This window comes from Cibotium barometz, chromosome 14 (assembly GCF_041138505.1).
Source record: "Cibotium barometz isolate CiBa-2024 chromosome 14, ASM4113850v1, whole genome shotgun sequence".
NCBI classification, from domain to species: Eukaryota; Viridiplantae; Streptophyta; class Polypodiopsida; order Cyatheales; family Cibotiaceae; genus Cibotium; species Cibotium barometz.
In genome coordinates, this window is record NC_141059.1 from 32315320 (window position 1) to 32336828 (window position 21509).

Here is a 21509-nt window from a genome sequence, read left to right on the forward strand (position 1 = left end):
TTGTAATCATCCCCTATTTCAGAATGTAAGAAAACATTGGTTTTCCTTGTTTTTGGCCTAGAGAGAGGTAATTCAATTTTGAGATATTTTTAAATACAAAGTTTCTCCTTATATTTAAGATAAATTCCCCTGAAACAGAAGTTCAAAAAGAATTTTTCAATGTGCATTAGAAATTAATTGAATATGTGGACATTTTCAGAATTTTTTCATTAAGGTCGAGTTTTCTAAAAGGACAATAGGATTAATCCAAGTGTTTCAATAAGAAAAATACAAAGATAAAAGAAAATCCCCCAAAAATGAGTAAATTCTCACATAAGATGAAGAGTTGACTAAGTACTGGGTTTATTAGTTAAAAAATGAGGTTTATTAGTTAAAAATGAAATTTTGACACCTCAGTAAGAAGGGAGAGTGCTCATGAAGGAGGCGCCTATCTCACATCATTACTCCATATTTTTTATTTAAAAAAAATAAAAATTCATAATTATTCATTTTAAGTTGAAAGAGAGTTTATGCTAACATTTTTGTAATTATTTTCATATGGGAATGATAATGGGATATTTTTAAAAATAAACAAGAGGTTTAAATTATGCTTATGTATGCATAATGAATTTTTAGTTTAAAAGAGGAAGTCCCATCATATTTTAGATAATTAGGAGTAAATATTAAAAGTAGAATTTTGGAGTATTCTCAGAAAATGCAGCGAAGCTATGGTAAAAATTTTACCCTTAAAAAAATGAATTTAATTCTATGCATAAAATTGATAATGCAAAAAGAGGAATTTTCATCATATTCTATGCATAAGCATTTTAATGCTAAAAGAAGAATTTTTGTCACATTTTTTGAAAATACTTTTATAGTATTTATGCATAAATGTTTAAATGGAGAAAAGATGAATTTTTGTTATATTTATTTTTAGTATGTGCATGCATAAAAATTTAGATGCAAAAAGAGGAATTTTCACCATATTCTATGTACAAACATTTTAAATATCAAAATCATACTTTTAATTAGAAAAATCCATAAATTAAAATTGGTAACAAAAGAGAAGGTTTCACCATATTTTACGTAGCTAATTTAGGGCATGTCAATGCCGAGGTTCAAATAGAGAAAAGAAAATTTTAGTATAATTCTATGTGAACATTTTAAATAAATGATATATACATATTCACAAAAAAGATCATTGGAAAAAATATATTCTTGTTAAATTCCATTATTTACAAATAGAATTATTTATAATTCTATTATGTCCAAGAAAGAATGAATTTTCATAGTTTTGGATTTTTACCATTATGATTGGAAATCACAGTTATTTTATCAGTTAAATAGGAGAAAAATCTTTAGGAAACAAATCTAGGATTAAATCCGAGTAATTCAGGGTTAGACCATGACCACATCAGAAAGGTGGGTCAGTAAGATGCCTGCCCATCTCTTGAATCATAAATTAAACCAAGTCTTGTGACCATTCCCATTTCTTCATATACGAAGAATGGATAACCGGATGATTTAGAGAAGTTTTCCCTAAGACCCGAAATCGTCGAGAAATAAGTTAGAAATTTGTTGAAATTGATGGGTGGATCACCAAGATACGAGATTCGTGATTTTCATTGAGAAAGCCTGGGTTGAAAATAAGGGAGTCTCATGAAACCAAACTCAATGGGAAATTCTTACTTGCATAGAAACTTTGTTTTTTTTAAAGGACTATCTTATACCAGAATGCTGGAGAAAGCATTTGGTTTATGGTTTAATCTAAGGAGAGTTATGTTGCAACAGCTGGCGGGGAGTCATCAAAGGACGTCTCCCCCCACGCCAAAGCCTGCCAAGGTCTTGACCAGCCTCGGTATGGTTGAAAATTGTGCTTCCGAGGACGATGGGCGAGGGATGATGAAGCGGTCCTTGAGTGAAGTACTAGGACACCTAAGGAGAATCCTAGAGAGTTCTGACCAAGCGATGCACGGGCTCGCGGGCGGCGGCTGCTAGGACACCCATGTGTATGTTGAGGAAGATATTCATGGATGGCAAGAGAATTATTTAAGTGAACTGTGAAACTATGAAATTGGATCTCGTTGGTTGACTAGCTGGTCTTCAACGGAGAGTCTGGATGAGACTTGTTTGTAAAATAATGGAACTAGAACTTTAAGAATCATGATGGAAACACTATGGTTTTATTGTAATTCTCTCTTGAAGATAGAGAAAAGGAAAATTCATATTGGATGCGTAAGTGGTGTGTCTATTTAATAAAATTGCATGAGTGCCAACTAGGGGGGCTGGAAACTCTTTTCCCCTGGTACCCGGGACAAACACAACCTAATTTTTATAAAAAGGGATCCCACCAATACAGTGGTTGGGCGGTTGGCTAACCCATGGGCCGGTTGGGGTGGATCGGTGGATTCCTATAACAAAATTCTGTTGGAATTAGGGTTGCAGGAATGCACACACAACTTCAAGAAGATGAGGAAGCTTGAGCACAACACAGTAGTATATTATGAGTGCCAAAAATGAAAGATAACAAGCCCTAGAAGATAATGGGCGTATATACAATGCACGGGGGAAAAAACCTCCTAGTGAGGGAAAAAGTGCCCCGGCGGTCCTAAGTGTGTTCACACACATCACTACTATAATATGGTAACAAATCCCCCCTGGAGTGATGCGGTGAACAAGAGCTAGCACTCATGTATAGGGAAGTGTCTAGCTATGTGGACGAATCCACAAAAGGGAGTAAGCCCAAAGCTTTGCGAAAAGCTTCGAACTTCTCACGAGGCAGAGCCTTTGTGAAAAGGTCTGCAAGGTTATCCTGTGTTGGCACATAAGCCAAACTGATCTCTCCTGCAGAGAGTCTCTCCCTGACATAATGGTAGTGCACCTCAATGTGCTTCGTACGAGCATGGAACACTGGGTTCCGCGCAACTGCCAATGCGCTCTGACTGTCAGTGAAGATGGTGGTGGCAGATGGCTGCCCAACACCCAAATCAGCCATAAGGCGTCTGAGCCACACACACTCAACCGTAGCTGTGAAAGCTGCCCTGTACTCAGCTTCACAACTAGAAGTGGCCACAGTAGGCTGCTTCTTGCTCAACCATGATATGCATGAGCTTCCAAGCATGAAGCAAAAACCACTCGTGGACACGCGTGTGTCATAACAACCAGCCCAGTCAGAATCTGAAAAAACATGTAAATCTGGCGGCAATGATCCCCCCTTGGGATAAAACAACCCAAGATGCCGAGTACCACTCAAATAGCGAAAGATACGCTTCACTGCCTGCCAATGCTTAATGCCTGGGCTATGCATAAATCTGCTCACCTGTGAGACTGCAAACTGAATGTCTGGCCTCGTAATGCATACATAAATGAGGCAACCAACAGCTGTCTGATAGAGTGTGACATCAAAGTGATCTCCAGCATCATGAAGACTCAACTTCAAACCTGTCTCCATTGGAGTAGCAATAGGCTTGCAGTCTTCAAGGCCAAATCTCCGCAACAATGTTTCAATATACTTTGTCTGACACAAAGCAATACCTCCATCACACTGCTTAAATTGTATCCCCAAATAATGATGCAAATGCCCCAAATCTGACATCTCAAAAGAGGCATTCAAATCAGCCTTAAAATCAGCAATATGACTCTCATTTGGTCCTGTGAGCAGCATGTCATCGACATAGAGAGCAATGATTAGATGTACACCATCCACACGTTTAACATACAAAGTGCTTTCTGTTGGACTATTCTGAAACCCATGTGCAGTCAAATATGCATGTATTTTTTCATACCAAGCTCGTGGAGCTTGCTTTAAACCATATAAAGCCTTTTTTAACCTGCACACTTTGTTTTCCTGCCCTCTTTGAACAAAACCACGAGGCTGCGATACATACACCTCCTCATGCAAATCTCCATTTAAGAACGCAGTCTTTATGTCCAGCTGATGTACATTCCAACCATTATGAGCTGCTAATGCACAGATGCTACGAACAGTGGTCATACGACATGTGGGAGCAAAAGTCTCATCAAAATCAATGCCCTTCTCTTGAGCATAACCTTTTGCAACAAGCCTAGCCTTATGGCGATCCACTGTGCCATCAGGCTTACACTTCAATTTGTATACCCACTTAGTGCCAATGGCCTTCTTGCCAGGGGGCAAGTCACATAAAGACCATGTACTATTCTTCATAATAGCATCGTATTCTGCTTGCATAGCAGCCATCCAATTTTCTGAACTTTGTGCCTCATCAAATGAAACAGGCTCACTTTCATCGCACATACTAGAAACAGCCAATGCATAACAATCTGACGCGTAAGAGGCACCATGAGAGCCAGAACGAGTGCGACTAGACAAAGGGGCATCCAACTTGCTGTCACGCAAAGTCTGCACCAGCCATCTAGGCATATTCCTAGAGCCCTCAATCTCTTGTCTCTCATCCTCAAGTGCATCATGCACATCTGCATCAGATATAGGCTGATCTGTGCCATCATTTAAAACCTGCATAGGCTGAAAAACTGCCTCATGAGGTATTGCACTTGACTGTGCACCACTGAAAAGAGGCAACAATGTATCATAGACATCACGTGAGCTGATATCTGTCTCCTTAGTACATGAAACCAAGGGCTGAACTGCATCTTCCACAAATACAACATCACGGCTAACCAAAATGCGCTTTGTCTGTGGATGATACAAACGATAGCCTTTGCTCTCAGCACTATATCCAACAAAAATACATTTGACAGCTTTGTCATCCAATTTTCTGCGATGTTGCACAGGCACTAATGCATATGCCAGGCAACCAAAAACACGTAAATGGCCAACAGATGGCTTGCGGCCATGCCAAGCCTCATATGGAGTGACAACCTGTAATGCTTTGGTGGGACACCTGTTTAGTACATAAGTGGCACACATGACAGCCTCAAGCCAAAAACCATGTGGCAGACTTTGACTCTTAACCATACATCTTGCCATTTCCATGAGAGACCTGTTTTTTCTCTCAGCCACACCATTTTGCTGTGGTGTATACGGCACTGTACATTGGTGTTTTATCCCACGCTCAGCCAGAAATGCATTAAATTCTGAAGACATATACTCCCCCCCTCGATCTGAACGGAGGGTGCCCATCTTACTTTCTGACACATTTTCAGCCATAACCAAAAACTGTTTGAAGCACAAAAACACTTCGGACTTTGCCTTCAAAGGATATACCCATGCATGCCTGGTAAAATCATCAATGAAAGTCACGAAGTAAAGGTAGTTTCCAAATGATGGAGTTTGCATGGGACCACAAACATCACTGTGAACAAGCTGCAATCTGCGTTCAGCTCTCACTGATCCATCTTTGGGAAAGGAAGCACGCTGCATTTTACCCAATATGCAGCCCTCACAAACATGCTTGACAGGTGCCTCAAGCTTAGGCAAAGAAGACACCATTTCAGATTTCTACAGGCGCAGCAAACTTGCAAAATTCAGATGACCAAAACGTGCATGCCACAGTTTTGCATTTGAAATAGCCTGCGTATCCATAATAGCACATGCTGAATCCTTTACACATTTGCCATCCATATTGAGCTTATACAGCCCTCGACATAGTGAACCAGATGCTACAATGATGTCACCACAAGAGAGATCATGAACAGTACATCTGTCATCCATAAATTTTACAACCAAACCTGTTTTGGCAAATGCGGAGACTGACAGCAGATTCTTTTTGATCCCTGGCACATACAATGCATCAAAAAGTGTAAAGGTGTTGCCATTTGCAACATTCAGCACAATCTGTCCAACTCCTTTAACGGGATAAGAGGAGTTATTGGCACAAGTGACAGTATTCCCTGTGGGAGCAGACTCAAGGAAAGTGAATAAACTGCGCTGCGAGGTGATATGCTTAGTGGCACCACTGTCAAAGTACCATACATCTGAATCTACTGCAGACATACATGTGTCATGCAAAGATGGGTCATAACTGCACTGCGCATTGAATGCCCATTCTGTATCTAGCACAACATTAGCAGATTCATTGTTAGAAGGAGAGGCATCTGCAACAGCCATACCAGCCTCTTTCTTCTTAGCCTCTTTCGCAGCCAGCTTAGGACACGCTTTGATGACATGATCATTTCCCTTACAGTACTTGCAAAATGTCTTCTGTTTGTCACCTTTCTTCTCATCTTTGTCTTCCTTCTTTGGTTGCGCAGCATTTGCAGATTTCTGCTTACTAGAAGAAAAGCCAGCTTTACCTTTCCCGCTTCTCTGACTAGCAACGAAAGCTTGATCTGCGACACGCATATTATTCCTGTTTTGCCTTGACTGGTCTTCTTGCAGCAAAACAGAAACTAACTCCTCAAATGATAAGGCATTGGGATTGCCTTTCATCATCAAGCGAAGAGTGGAAGCAAAACCCTGATAAGAATCTGGTAGACCATTCAAAACAGTCTGCACAAGTGAACTGTCTGACAGGATTTCATCTGCAGAAATGAGCTGCTCTTTGAAATCCTTGATCTTTGTCAAAAAGCTATCCATAGAATCACCTTCGTTCATATGCTCATTCTCCAACTGTTTTCGGAGGTAAGCAACACGAGCCTCATTTCTTGCCTGATACAATGTGGCAAGTACATCCCAAGCATCCTTAGAAGTCCTGCAGGAGCGAATATGTGGGATAATGGTACGTTTGACAGACAGCGCAATCAAGGCATGAGCCTGCGCATCTCTACCATCCCAACGAATCTGCTCTGCTGAAAGTGGTGGTTCTCGAACAGCTGCTACAGCACTTGTGCATGCACCATCATCTACAGTACCTGTTTCTGATGTGTTTGCAGCATTCCCAGCCACAATAGGACGTGCATCAATACCCTGCACAATGTTCCATAACCCCTTTGCTACCAATACATGTCGCATCATATATGCCCACAATGGATAGTTGGTGCCATCCAACTTATCCTCAGCAGCCAACATGCGGAATACATCATTGTTGTCAGCCATGGCCAATGACTGTACTACTAGATGTAAATGCTGTCTGTAAGAGGTAAACCTGTATAAAATCGACCTGTGCTATGCAGCACAGCCCAAAACAGACGAATGGGCACCTGTCCTGCAGATTTTAATCTTGACAGAAAATCTGCACAGTAGGACGATTTTGCCTGCGCAGTACTTGGAATGCAAAAACGGAGGGCGAAATGACTTCAGATCAAAATTCTGAAACGACCAAGCCCTAAGGGCTCTCCCACGGCATATACTAACCTGCAGACGCTCGTGAAACCTCGTTGCAATCGGAGGAGATGAAGCGGCAGGTGCCGGTGATGCTGCCCGGGAGGAGGAAGCCTGCTCTGATACCAATTGTTGGAATTAGGGTTGCAGGAATGCACACACAACTTCAAGAAGATGAGGAAGCTTGAGCACAACACAGTAGTATATTATGAGTGCCAAAAATGAAAGATAACAAGCCCTAGAAGATAATGGGCGTATATACAATGCACGGGGGAAAAAACCTCCTAGTGAGGGAAAAAGTGCCCCGGCGGTCCTAAGTGTGTTCACACACATCACTACTATAATATGGTAACAAATTCAGTTAGGTTTAAGTTACGATAGTTAAAGTAAGTCCTAGGAAGATTCTTGTTCTATGGGAAAGAATCAACGAACTGTGCCTCGCTTAAGGGGAAAAAAGCGATGATTTTTATGAACCAAGTGCAAGTTCCTCCCTGATTCGGCCATGTGACCCACGAGTTGGTCGGAATACAAAGGATAGATAAGGCCGTTGACTGCGTTAGAAGATTTTCGTGGAGGAATCGCCTATGCTTTCTGGGCGAGGGAAGTTTTTTCTGGGTTCGGTTTTGGAAGAACCACCGGATTAGTCTCTTGTCCGGACATTCATGGGCGAGGCCCCGAGTGGGAAGCTCTACCCTGCGCACAAGGTTGCTACTTGTGCTGCCAGCACTCCAAAGTGTTGATGCACAGAGGGGGCAGGGGTCTCACAGCAGCTGGTATCAGAGCTTTGTTGAAAGCTCAAGAATCAAAGATGAGTTTTGTCTGAATTTTATAATAAAATCCTAGAAAGATGCATTCACATGCTATATTTTCATTCAGATTAAGCTTCATTGATAAAGACTTTTAATTGATGAATTTATGGATGCCCCGTATTTATTTGGTATCCCCGATCTTACTCAAACTCGGGATATGATTGTTGGAATTAGGGTTGTAGGAAAGCACACAAAGCTTGGAGAAGAAGAAGCAAGAATGCACACAACACACAGTGTATTAGATTGTGTCAATGTACAAAGATAAGTTAGCCCTAGTATGCATGAGCTACCGAGCATGAAACAAAAACCACTTGTGGGGACACTCTTGTGTCATAGCAACCAGCCCAATCTGAGTCCGAAAAAGCATGTAAATCTGGCGGCAACGATCCCCCCTTGGGATAAAACAACCCAAGATGTATGGTACCACTCAAGTAGCGAAAGATGCATTTAACTGCCTTCCAATGCTGAGACCCTGGGCTATGCATAAACCTGCTCACCTGTGAGACTACAAACTGAATGTCCGGCCTCGTAATGCATACATAAATGAGGCAACCAACAGCTATCTGATAGAGTGTGACATCAAAGTGATCTCCAGCATCATGAAGACTCAACTTCAAACCTGTCTCCATTGGAGTAGCAATAGGCTTGCAGTCTTCAAGGCCAAATCTCCGCAACAATGTCTCAATATACTTTGTCTGACACAAAGCATTACTTCCATCACACTGCTTAAATTGTATCCCCAAATAATGATGCAAATGCCCCAAATCTGACATCTCAAAAGAGGCATTCAAATCAGTCTTAAAATCAGTAATATGACTCTCATTTGGTCCCGTGAGCAACATGTCATCGACATAGAGAGCAATGATTAGATGTACATCATCCACACGTTTAGCATACAAAGTGCTTTCTGTTGGACTATTCTGAAAACCATGTGCAGTCTCGTGGATCTTGCTTTAAACCATACAAAGCCTTTTTCAACCTGCACACTTTGTTTTCCTGCCCTCTTTGAACAAAACCACGAGGCTGCGATACATACACCTCCTCATGTAAATCTCCATTCAAGAACGCAGTCTTTATGTCCAACTGATGTACATTCCAACCATTATGAGCTACCAATGCACAAATGCTACGAATGGTAGTCATACGACAAGTGGGAGCAAAGGTCTCATCAAAATCAATGCCCTTTTCTTGAGCATAACCCTTTGCAACAAGTCTAGCCTTATAGCGATCAACACTGCCATCTGGCTTTTGTTTCAACTTAAAAACCCACTTACATCCAATGACCTTTTTACCAATAGGCAAATCACACAAAGACCATGTACCATTCTTCATTATAGCATCATATTCACTTTGCATTGCAGCCAACCAATTTTCTAATTTTTGTGCCTCATCAAATGAAAGAGGTTCTTCCTCTTCACACATACTAGACACAGCCAAAGCATAACAATTTGATGCATAAGAGGCATGCTGAAAACCTGAACGAGTACAACTAGAAATAGGTGCATCAATTTTACTATCACGCAAGGTTTGCACCAGCCATTTAGGCATACCTCTAGCTTGCTCATTTTCAGCCCTACCCTCATAAATTTCATCCTGCAAATTTACATCAGAAATAGGCTGATCTATGATGTCGTTTGAAATCTGCATAGGCTGAATATTTGCCTCATTAGGACTGACATTTGAATTCCCACTTGTAAACAGAGGCAACAACGTATCAAATACATCCCGTGTGCTCACACCTGTCTCTTTGGTACATGATAACAAAGGCTACATAGCATCTTCCACAAAAACAACATCTCGACTAATCAAGATACGCTTTGACTACGGATGATACAATCTGTAACCCTTGCTCTCAGCACTATAACCAACAAAAATGCATTTGACAGCCTTAGCATCCAATTTTTTACGTTGTTGCACAGGCATTCATAAACGGCTCTCCCATAATTGGTACCCCCAATTCTCTAGCAAAAACTACTCTTTTTATCATTTCTTCACACGTACCTGCAGCAGTAGCGTTTAAGTAATGTCCCTTAATTTCGCCTGTTTCGGCTTGAGCTTTGAAGAGAGCTTCTGCTACGAATAAGAAGCGATCTCTCCAACGCATGAATGGTTGGGAATTCACGTTCTCATCATCCTTGGTGAAGTCAAGTCCACCACAGGCACTAAAGTATAGGCCAAGCAACCAAAGACACGGAAGTGACCAATAGAAGGCTTCCTGCCATGCCAAGCTTCGTATGGAGTAACAGACTGCAAGGCCTTAGTGGGACACCTGTTGAGTACATATGCAGCACACATGACAGCCTCAAGCCAAAACGCATGTGGCAAAGCTTGGCTCTTGACCATACATCGTGCCATCTCCATAAGTGACCTGTTTTTCCTCTCAGCAACACCATTTTGCTGAGGGGTATACGGCATTGTACATTGGTGTTTTATCCCACGACTAGCCAGAAATGCATCAAACTCCCCTCGATCAGAACGGAGGGTGCCCACAGTACAATTGGATACATTTTCAACCATAAGCAAAAACTGTTTGAAGCACAAAAACACTTCGGACTTTGCCTTCAGTGGATATACTCATGCATGCCTTGAGTAATCATCAATGAAAGTCACAAAGTACAAGTGTTTTTACCAAATGACGGAGTTTGCATAGGCCCACATACATCACTATGTACAAGTTGCAATTTGTGAGTGGCCTGCATAGAACCATCCTTTGGAAACGCAAAACGCTGCATTTTGCCCAAAATACAGCCTTCACAAACATGTTTTAATGGTGCCTCAAGAGGGGGCAATGAAGCGACCATATCAAATTTCTGCAAACGCAGCAAACTAGCAAAGTTCAGATGACCAAAACGAGCATGCCATAGTTTTGCATCTGAAACTGCCTTTTCTGCATTTGTTGAATCTTCCACACACTTGTCATAAGAATTGAGCCTATACAGTCCACAAAACAAGATGCCAGATGCAATAATCATATCACCAGAAGTCAAATCATGAACAGTACATTTGTCATCCACAAATTTGACTACAAGTCCAAGTCTAGCAAGCGCAGAGATAGACAATAGATTCTTCTTTGTCCCTGGCACATACAAAGCATTTGAAAGTGTAAAAGCGTTGCCATTTGCAGCAATAAGCATAATTTTACCAACGCCCTTCAATGGGTAAGAAGCATTATTGGCACATGTGACAGTATTCCCATTAGAGACAGCCTCAAGACAAGTGAACATATCACGATGTGAGGTAATGTGCTTTGTAGCACCACTGTCAAAATACCATACATCAGAGGCAACAGAAACTGCCAAGCATGCATCATGAACAGATGGGTCATACTGGCAATACACGCTAAACGCCCATTCTGTATCCTGCATAGAATCTGCATTTATAGAAGCATCCGCTATTTGTGGCTGCATTTGACTCTTTCTTCTTTGCCTCTTTAGCCTTTAGCTTAGGGCAATTCTTAATGACATAATCAGTTGCCTTACAATAGTTGCACCTGATTTTTTTCCAAGAGCCTTCTCAGACCTATTGTTGCTACCTGTGGAAGGAGAAGAAGTTGCAGACCTACTAATAGGAGAAGAAACAGTGGAAGGGGCTGCCTTACCACTTCTTCTTTTGCTGCTGGGCAGCAACAAATGCCTGATCAACTGCACACTGCCTAGCCCTGTTTTGCTTGGACTGCGCTTCTTGCAAGAGCTTGTTGACTAAAGTATCATACTTGACAACATCAGGTCTATCCTCAGTAAAACAAGTCTCCACGTGGAAGCAAAAGTCTGATATGACTCAGGTAAAGCATCAAGAACAGTCTGCACAAGAGAATGATCACGAAAAATCTCACCTACAGAAATCAATTGTTCCTTGAGATCTTTAATCTCAGCAAGAAAAACATTCATGTCATCATCTTCCTACATAATCTTTGATTCTAGCTCTTTACGTAGGTAAGAGATTTTTGCCTCGTTATTACGACCTGCATACAAACCAGCTAGAATATCCCAAGCCTGTTTTGCTGTTTTAGCTGAACGGATATGTGGAGTGATGTTATGTTTAATAGAAAGTGTAATCAAGGCATGAGCATGTGCATCTTTACCATCCCAACGAGCTTGTTCAGCGGTGGATAAAACAGCAGCAACAGTAGAGCTGCTAGAACCTACAACATCCTCAACAGATCCTACATCCATAGAACCTGGACGTACATCCATACCCTGCACAATGTTCCACACTCCTTTTGCAACCAAAACATGCTGCATCATGTATGCCCAAAGTGGGTAGTTGCTGTCTCCATCCAATTTGTCATCAGCAGACAACATGTGAAATATATCATTGTTGTTATCAGCCATGGCCACTGGCTGAAACTGATGCAAAAGCTACCTGTAATGAAGCAAAGACTGAACAGAAAACAACTCGTGCTATGTAGCACGGTCCACAACAGAATAAGTATGTCTGTTTTGCAAAAAACTGCACTGTCGAAATTTCTCAATCGGAGAACATGAGTCGGAGGGTGCTAGTGACGTAGCCCTGGGAGCCGATGCCTGCTTTGATACCAATTGTTGGAATTAGGGTTGTAGGAAAGCACACAAAGCTTGGAGAAGAAGAAGCAAGAATGCACACAACACATAGTGTATTAGATTGTGTCAATGTACAAAGATAAAACATCTCATTAGCCATGGTCTTGTTAAGGTTAAAGGTGGTTCCTAGTGTTATCCTTTATCACCTCACACCTCAAGATTTTAGGATTACTTGTCATCTTTTTAGAAAGCTTAGTCGTTTTATTCCAAGGAATAAGATTGTAGCACCAATAGCGGTAAGGAAACAAGTGCTTCGCGGCATGTCCATAGCCCAATATCGCCGTCTCATGCGTATACCATTGAGGCATTGATTTTCAGGAGCCATGTTGCTCTATGTATATATTGCAAACCTTATGTAAATAAAGAATTTTTTGTGAAAAATTTCCAATTGTCTAAGTGGTTTTGACTATCAGATATCGAGTTTAAAGAAATAAGATCTGTTTTCTCGAACGTATGTCGTAGATCTCTAGTAAGAAGGATTGCCTTATTTAAAGTAATTATTTCTGAACTTCTTAAGTCTTAGGATCTCGAGATGAAGTCAAATAGAAATTTAACGATGTATCGTTTTGGTAGAATCATGAGATGTGCGAATCGGGCAGACAGCCAGATCCTCTCACGCATAAGGAAGAGCTTGACCCTGATGTTCGCAAAGCTCTTCACAGATCTCAACCAGGTCCCTTCAAAGGTGAAGGGGAACACCTAGGCGAGGCTATGGAAAAGTGGATCAAAGCTATGGAAGAATACTTCGATGTCACTGGATACAATGAAAAAAGTAAAGTGGCTCTTGCCAAGCTGAAGATTGTAGAAACAACCAGAGTAGCATGGAGCAACCATTGATACAAACCGTTTAGATCGGAACACCTAAACGTGGGACGCGATCTCAGGAAGAGATTCTGTCCTCCAAGCTTCCTGGAAACAAAGATGAATGAGTTCCTAGAACTAACCTAGGGAAGTCGTACCATGGAGGAATATCACCAGCATTCGCTCTTCTCCTCAAATACTCGCCACACCACCGCTAGATGAAGAAAAACTGATGGTGGCCACGTTTATTTGGGGAATGAACGAACCTTTGGATACCCTGTAAAGAATGCTAAACCAGTTTCAATGGCCGAAGCAGTGCGGATTGCGAAGGATTTCTCCAAGGCCTTTGTTGTCAAGGTCTCGCCAAAGCCAGCTCCCTCATCCTTCAAAAGATTTCAAACTCCAGGGAGCGCTTCCAACTTTCCACCTCCTAAAAGACATCAAGGTCCCAATCAAAACCAGGAGACGGAACGTTTCAAAATCGAAGGAAGGCCTTTTCCTCGGAGCACATTTTCTAGAATTCCAGCTCTTTCCAGGATGCAGAAGGATGAGCTTCGAAGTGAGAGAATAGGTGTTTTGGATGTCAAGGTTTTGGACACCAGCTCAAGGATTGCCCAACTCCTTCTATGACAATGGGCCAGGGAGGCCAAGGTCCTAAAGTGCCAAGACCGACTCCTTTGTATCAACCTAGTTAGGGTCCCTCTCGCCAAAATCAGGCAACCCCAGAAGAGTGCCAGCTCAACCTGCATCCTCAATGCAAAGTAGTCTCAGAACTCCCTCCTAAAATTAGGGAAGCCAGAGAGAGAGAGTTCCAGCCCAGACAGCAGTAGCCAGAGCATGTCATAATAGCTCATGCAATGGAGGAAGAAAGAGGACATATTTATGCCACCATTGAACATCAAGGGTAGAATCGTCAGTTCCAAAATTGTCTATGTCGTTAAAATGAATCCAGTAGAAAGAAAACGCAAGGCTAAGGAACCAGAATGGCTAAGTGAGTATGCTGGTGTATTCCCAAAAGAGCTGACTGAGATGCCTCCAACTCGTGAAGTAGATCATGAGATAGAGCTAACTCCCGGAGCTTAGCTAATAGCCCAGCGTGCATACAAGATACCAGTTCCAGAAGCCATAGAACTAAAGGAGTAGTTAAGACAACTGTTAGAGCAAGGATTCATAAGACCCAGTGTTTCACCTTGAGGTGCGCCCGTTCTCTTTCAGAAAAAGAAAGATGGAACGTTAAGACTCTGTATTGATTACAGAGGATTAAATCAGTTTAATAGTCAAAAATAAATATCCTATTCCTAGGATTGATGAACTTTTGGATCGGCTAAGTGGAACCCAAATGTTCACAAAGACAGATCTCAAATCTGGATATTACCAGATTGGAATTAAATATCAAGATATCCCCAAGACAACCATCAATACTCGATATGGGCATTATGAATTTACAGTCATGCCATTCGGACTGACAAATGCCCCAGTAACATTTAATCGCCTCATGCAAGACATCCTCAGAGAATACTTGGATGAATTTATTCTTGTCTTCTTCAATGACATCCTGGTATACTCCAAGAATGCAACTGATCATGAAGATCATGTGCGCAAAGTCCTGGAGATCCTAAGGAAATACCAACTCTTTGCAAAAAAGAGCAAGTGCACTTTCTCTGCTGTGACCATATCGAATACTTGGGATTTATAGTATCTAAGGATGGGATTTCTCCTAACCCCGCTAAAATCCAAGCAGTCGTGGATTGGCCAGAGCCCAAGACAATGAAAGAAGTCAGAGGATTCCTAGGATTAACCGGGTGGTATAGAATCTTTATACCCAGGTATGCTCAAATAGCATCCCCTTTGACTAACCTTCTCAAGAAGAGCACCCTATTTCATTGGACCGCTATGTGTCAGAGTGCTTTTGATAAGCTGAAGACAGCTTTAGTAACCAACCCTGTCCTAAAATTGCCAGATTTTTCCTTACCCTTTGAGGTAGTGACAAATGCCAGTGGTTTTGCCCTAGGAGGTGCACTTATGCAGGAAGGTTATGCAGTAGCCTATGAATCCAAAAAACTCAGAACGCATAAGAGGAATTATGATGTCCATGACTTGGAGTTACTCTCAGTAGTTTATGCTCTAAAGTTGTGGAGACATTATCTCTTGGGACAGAGATTCACCTTGATGAGACAGATCATCAAAGTCTGAAGTGGATCTTCACCCAGAGGGATCTCAACATGCATCAAAGAAGGTGGATGCATACATTGCAGGAATTTGACTTTGAGGTAAAGTATCGACCAGAGAAAGAAAATGTGGTAGCCGATGTGCTCAGTAGGAAGGCTTCCTTGCTTGCAATAACATTAGTATCAAATCCATTAATCAGTGAAGCAAGAGAGAAGATCATGCAGGATAGATTTTTTGCCCCTATTGCTATCCTACTGATGCAAGAAAGTAAGACTTCTCAGAAAATGAGTTGAGTTTTTGGGTACAAATTGGATGAAGGATGCGTGTATTACAATAATCAGCTATGCATTCCTAATGATGATGAAACAAAGGGAAAAATTTTGAGAGAAGACCATGTTGACTTCTCAGACTCAAAGCCAGATGGAACTCCAACGCGAAGAAATCCTTGATGTTCAGGAGAAGGCTCTCAAGAACAGAGTCCTTAGAGAGTTTCTTGTCAAGTGGAAGTTCTATCCTTTAGAGGACGCCACTTGGGAGAAAGAAGAAGAACTGATAAAGGACTACCCCCACTTTGCGAGATGAGGACATCTTGCATTTTTCAAGTGGGAGAGGATGTAAGGTTCCTCCTCAGCCCTAAAAGATGTATAAGCTCTCCTCTCAGTCCCTTGTAATCATCCCCTATTTCAGAATGCAAGAAAACATTGTTTTTCCTTGTTTTTGGCCTAGAGAGAGAAAATGTTCTAGAGAGAGATAATTCAATTTTGAGATATTTTTGAATACAAAGTTTCTCCTTATATTTAAGATGAATTCCCCTGAAACAAAAGTTCAAAAAAAATTCTATTGTGCATTAGAAATTAATTGAATATGTGTATTAGAGACCTTAGCCTAAAGATCCACATTTTCAAAAAAATTTGATTAAGGTCCAAAGGGTGTTCTAAAGGGCCCATAGGATTAATCCAAGTGTTTCAATGAGAAAAATGCAAAGAATAAAAGAAAATCTCCCAAAAATGAGTAAATTCTCACATAAGATGAAGAGTTGACTAAGTACTGGTTTATTAGTTAAAAATGAGGTTTATTAGTAAAAATTCTCACATAAGATGAAGAGTTGACTAAGTACTGGTTTATTAGTTAAAATGAGATTTATTAGTAAAATAAATAAATTTTTGACACCTCAGTTAAGGAGAGAGAGGGCTCATGAAGGAGGCGCCTATTTGACATCATTACTTCACATTTCTAATTCAAAAAAATTGAGATATTTTATCTCTCCTCTTTCCTCTCTCCTCTCTCCTCTTTCAAACTGGATCTAAAAGTGAGCCAAACTTGTCCAAAATGGATCAAATTGAAGCTGGAAGCCTCTAAATCCTAGTTGGACTTGGTTGGTGGTCTCCCTCACCTTTAAATAGATCCTCATTCCTTTGTATTTTCATCTTTGCGTATTTACATGCCAGTATTATCTTTGAATTAGTGTAATTTTATTATCCCTCTATTTTGCCTCTTCTTTGGGAAGCTTTGGAGATTCATTAATCTTCATCCTCTCTTGGAGATTACCCTCTATATCTTGGTGGCCAAGCTTTATCTTGTGGGCTTCACTTCTCTTTAAAGAATCAAGCCAAAAACCAAGGGTAAGCCGAAATCAATGTTTTTTTTTATCTTTTTCAATGGTAATTTTCTTCCCAACCTCTCTAATGCTTGGGAAGCATTTTAATCAATGGTTTTTTTCTTAAAACCAAGCTTTTAGTGATTCATAATGTTTAAATGGTTTAATGCTAAATTTTTATGCTTAAATATAATATTTTTGATTAGTAAATCTCTCTTTTAGAAACATTACTCATCTTTATGGTTGAATCATTCTTGGAAGGATGGATCTTAGTATTAATCTCATTTTCTTAACCAAAACTCTAGGCTTGACAAGTTAGAGATAGAGATTAAGCATTTTTATGATTTTTATTCCAATTAAAATAAGGATTAATTCATTCAAGCTTGTTTTATGATTAGAAAATTCATAATTATTCATTTTAAGTTGAAAGAGAGTTTATGCTAGCATTTTTGTAATTATTTTCATCTGGGAATGATAATGGGATATTTTTAAAAATAAACAAGAGATTTAAACATAATTATGCTTATGTATGCATAATGAATTTTTAGTTTAAAAGAGGAAGTCCCACCATATTTTAGATAATTAGGAGTAAATATTAAAAGTAGAATTTTTGAGTATTCTTAGAAAATGCACCGAAGCTATGGCAAAAATTTTACCCTTAAAAAAATAAATTTAATTCTATGCATAAAATTGATAATGCAAAAAGAGGGATTCTCATCATATTCTATACATAAGCATTTTAATGCTAAAAGAAGGATTTTTGTTACATGTTTTGAAAATACTTTTATAGTATTTATGCATAAATGTTTAAATGGAGAAAAGATGAATTTTTGTTATATTTATTTTTAGTATGTGCATGCATAAAAATTTAGATGCAAAGGGAATGGTCACTGTGTCACGCTTGCATGACACTTTGTCGTCTTAGTTCTACTAAAAATGGTGATAATAGGAATTTTCACCATATTCTATGTACAAACATTTTAAATATCAAAAGAGGAATAATTGTCATATTTAAAAATAAGTATATTCATGGTATGTATATACATGGGTATTTTTATCAAAAAGATGAATTTTTATCGTACTTTTAATTAAGAAAATGCATAAATTAAAATTGGTAACAAAAGAGAAGGTTTCACCATATTTTATATAGCTAATTTAGGGCATGTCAATGCCGAGGTTCAAATAGCCAAAAGAAAATTTTAGTATAATTCTATGTGAATATTTTAAATAAATGATGTATACATATTCACAAAAAAGATCATTGGAAAAAGAAATATTCTTGTTGAATTCCATTATTTATGAATAGAATTATTTATAATTCTATTATGTCCAAGAAAGAATGAATTTTCATAATTTTGGATTTTTACAATTACGATTAGAAATCACAATTATTTTATCAGGCAAATAGGAGAAAAATCTTTATGAAACAAATCTAGGATTAAATGCGAGTAATTCAAGGTTAGACCATGACCGCGTGAGAAAGGTGGGTCAGTAAGATGCCTGCTCATCTCTTGAATCAGAAATTAAACCAAGTCTTGTGACCATTCCCATTTCTTCAATATGAAGAATGGATAACCGGTTGATTTAGGAAAGTTTTCCCTAAGACCCGAAATCGTCGAGAAATATATTAAAAATTCGTTGAAATTGATGGGTGAATCACCAAGATACGAGATTCGTGATTTTCATTGAGAAAGCTTGGGTTAAAAATATGGGAGTCTCGTGAAACCAAACTCAATGGGAAATTCTTACTTGCATAGAAACTTTATTTTTTTTAAGGACTATCTTACGCCGCTAGAATGTTGGAGGAAGCATTTGGCTTATGGTTTAATCTAAGGAGAGTTATGTTACAATAGCTGGTGGCGGGGAGTCATCGAAGGACGTCTCTCCCCGTGCCAAAGCCTTCCAAGGTCTTGACCAGCCTCGGTATGGTTGAAAATGGTGCGCTTTCGTACGATGGCGAGGGCCGACGAAGCGGTCCCTCAGTGAAGTACTAGGATACCTAAGGAGGATCCTAGAGGGTTCTGACGGGATCACGGCGGCTCCTAGGACACCCATGCATATGTCGAGGAAGATATAATGGATGGCAAGAGAATTATTTAAGTGAACTGTAAAACTATGAAATTGGATCTCGTTGGTTGACTAGCTGGTCTTCAACGGAGAGTCTGGATGAGACTTGTTTGTAAAACAATGGAGCTCGAACTTTGAGAATCATGATGGAAACACTATGGTTTTATTGCAATTCTGTCTTGAAGATAGTTGAATTTGAGAAACACTATGGTTTTATTACAATTCCGTCTTGAAGATAGTTGAGAAACACTATGGTTTTATTGCAATTCTGTCTTGAAGATAGTTGAGAAACACTATGGTTTTATTGCAATTCTGTCTTGAAGATAGTTGAGAAACACTATGGTTTTATTGCAATTCTGTCTTGAAGATAGTTGAGAAACACTATGGTTTTATTGCAATTCTGTCTTGAAGATAGTTGAATTTGAGAAAAGGCAATTTCATATTAGATGTGTAAGTGGTGTGTGTGTTTAATAAAATTGCATGAGTGCTGGCTAGGGGGCCTGGGAGCTCTTTTCCTTGGTACTCGGGACAAACACAACCTAATTTTTATAAAAAGGGATCCCACCAATACAGTGGTTTGGCGGTTGGCTAACCCATGGGCAAGTGGGTTAGGCTGGATCGGTGGATTCCTATAACAAAATTCAGTTAGGTTTAACTTATGATACTTAAAGTAAATCCTAGGAAGATTCTTGCTCTATGGGAAAGAATCAATGGGTTGTGCCTCGCTTAAGGGGAAAAAAGTGATGATTTCTATGAACCAAGTGCAAGCTCCTCCTTGATTCGGCCATGTGACCCAGAGGTTTGGTCGGAATATAAAGGATAGATAAGGCCCTTGTCTACATTATAAGATTTTCCTGGAAGAATTGCCTATGCTTTCTGGGCGAGGAAATTTTTTTTCAGGTTCGGTTTTGGAAGAACTGCTGGATTAGTCTCTTGTCCATTTGTGGGCGAGGCCCCGAGTGGAAGCTCAAGCTCTGCCCTACGTGCAAGGTTGCTACTTCCGCTCTGCCACTCCAGAGTGTTGATGCGCAGAGGGGGCAGGGGTCTCACAGAGTTGTCAAATATATATTAACTAGTGTATTTATTTTTAGTAATTAATATGATTTTTATATTGTTGATTTATATTATAGCTAATGAGAAAGGGAGGAGAAAAAGAGGGAGATAGATAGATAAGTATGTGGATTCATTTAATGTCTGTGGAGGCCAAATAAGGCCTATGTTACCAAATACAAGTTGTGTCGCCTAAATCAACAGAGCAAGTCATGAAAAATGACAACAAAATGGTACAAATGACAACTCAAGTCCATTTGGCCAAAAAAAACAACTCAAGTCCATTTGGCCAAAAAAACATCGTAAAAGGACTACTTTTTAGAGATTATTTGAAATAAATCACTATTTTTGTAGAATGCACTTTAAAAATTTATAAATATTGCTATCTTTCCAGACATTTTAGAACACATTTGATCACTTAAATCAAGAGAACCCTCAAAAAAGGACTTGATTTAGGCCACACCAAAACCTTCACATTTCATGAAAATTTGAGTACAAAAAACATTACAATAATTGCAAAAAGCAAATACTTTCTTTGCAAAACTAAGAGAGATCTTTGACCTTTTGCTTCAATATCTCTACGGTTGTCTTGCGCAAACTACTAGATTTTTTTAAATTAAACCCATACACAAGGATTTCTACATTCTCTAGATTGAGCGTGTCCACACAATGACAATTTTCTACTTTCTTCCCCTTTCTGTTTTGTTTTAACATCTCAGGATCGTACTTGCCTTTCAATGGATCTTCTCCAGTTGACCGATACCAATGCACTTCCACATCATTCAATACATCCTGCTTGCAAGCCAAAATGGATTATCATTTTCATCATTGGTAAAGCAAGAACCGCAATCATTGTGCTCTCACTTAGCTCATTTACATTTCCTTCCCACATTTCTTTCTCTTGTTGACGCTTTATGCTCTTCCTGGGACCAACATACATTTCCCTTGTTTCTCCATGAATAAGAGATAATAACTCCGCTAAAATTGGCACATCGTTGACACCAACAGCTATAATATTGTAACTCCTTTCACTAAGGCCACTCTCATGCCACACAAATGCATGTTGTTGGTGAAATGTGTCATCCTTGAACTCTTAAACCAATTTCTCGTGCTTTGCAAAAAAACTCTCCCACCATGCTAGAGAGCTCGCTGGAAAATACACGTGTAGCATGTATTATCTCCTTGATCTCGTTCAAGCATTACAGAAAATCAACAGAGCGGTTTTCTTTCTCAGATTTTTGCTTCTCGCTCGTTGTAGAGAGTCAGTGCAGCCACCAGGA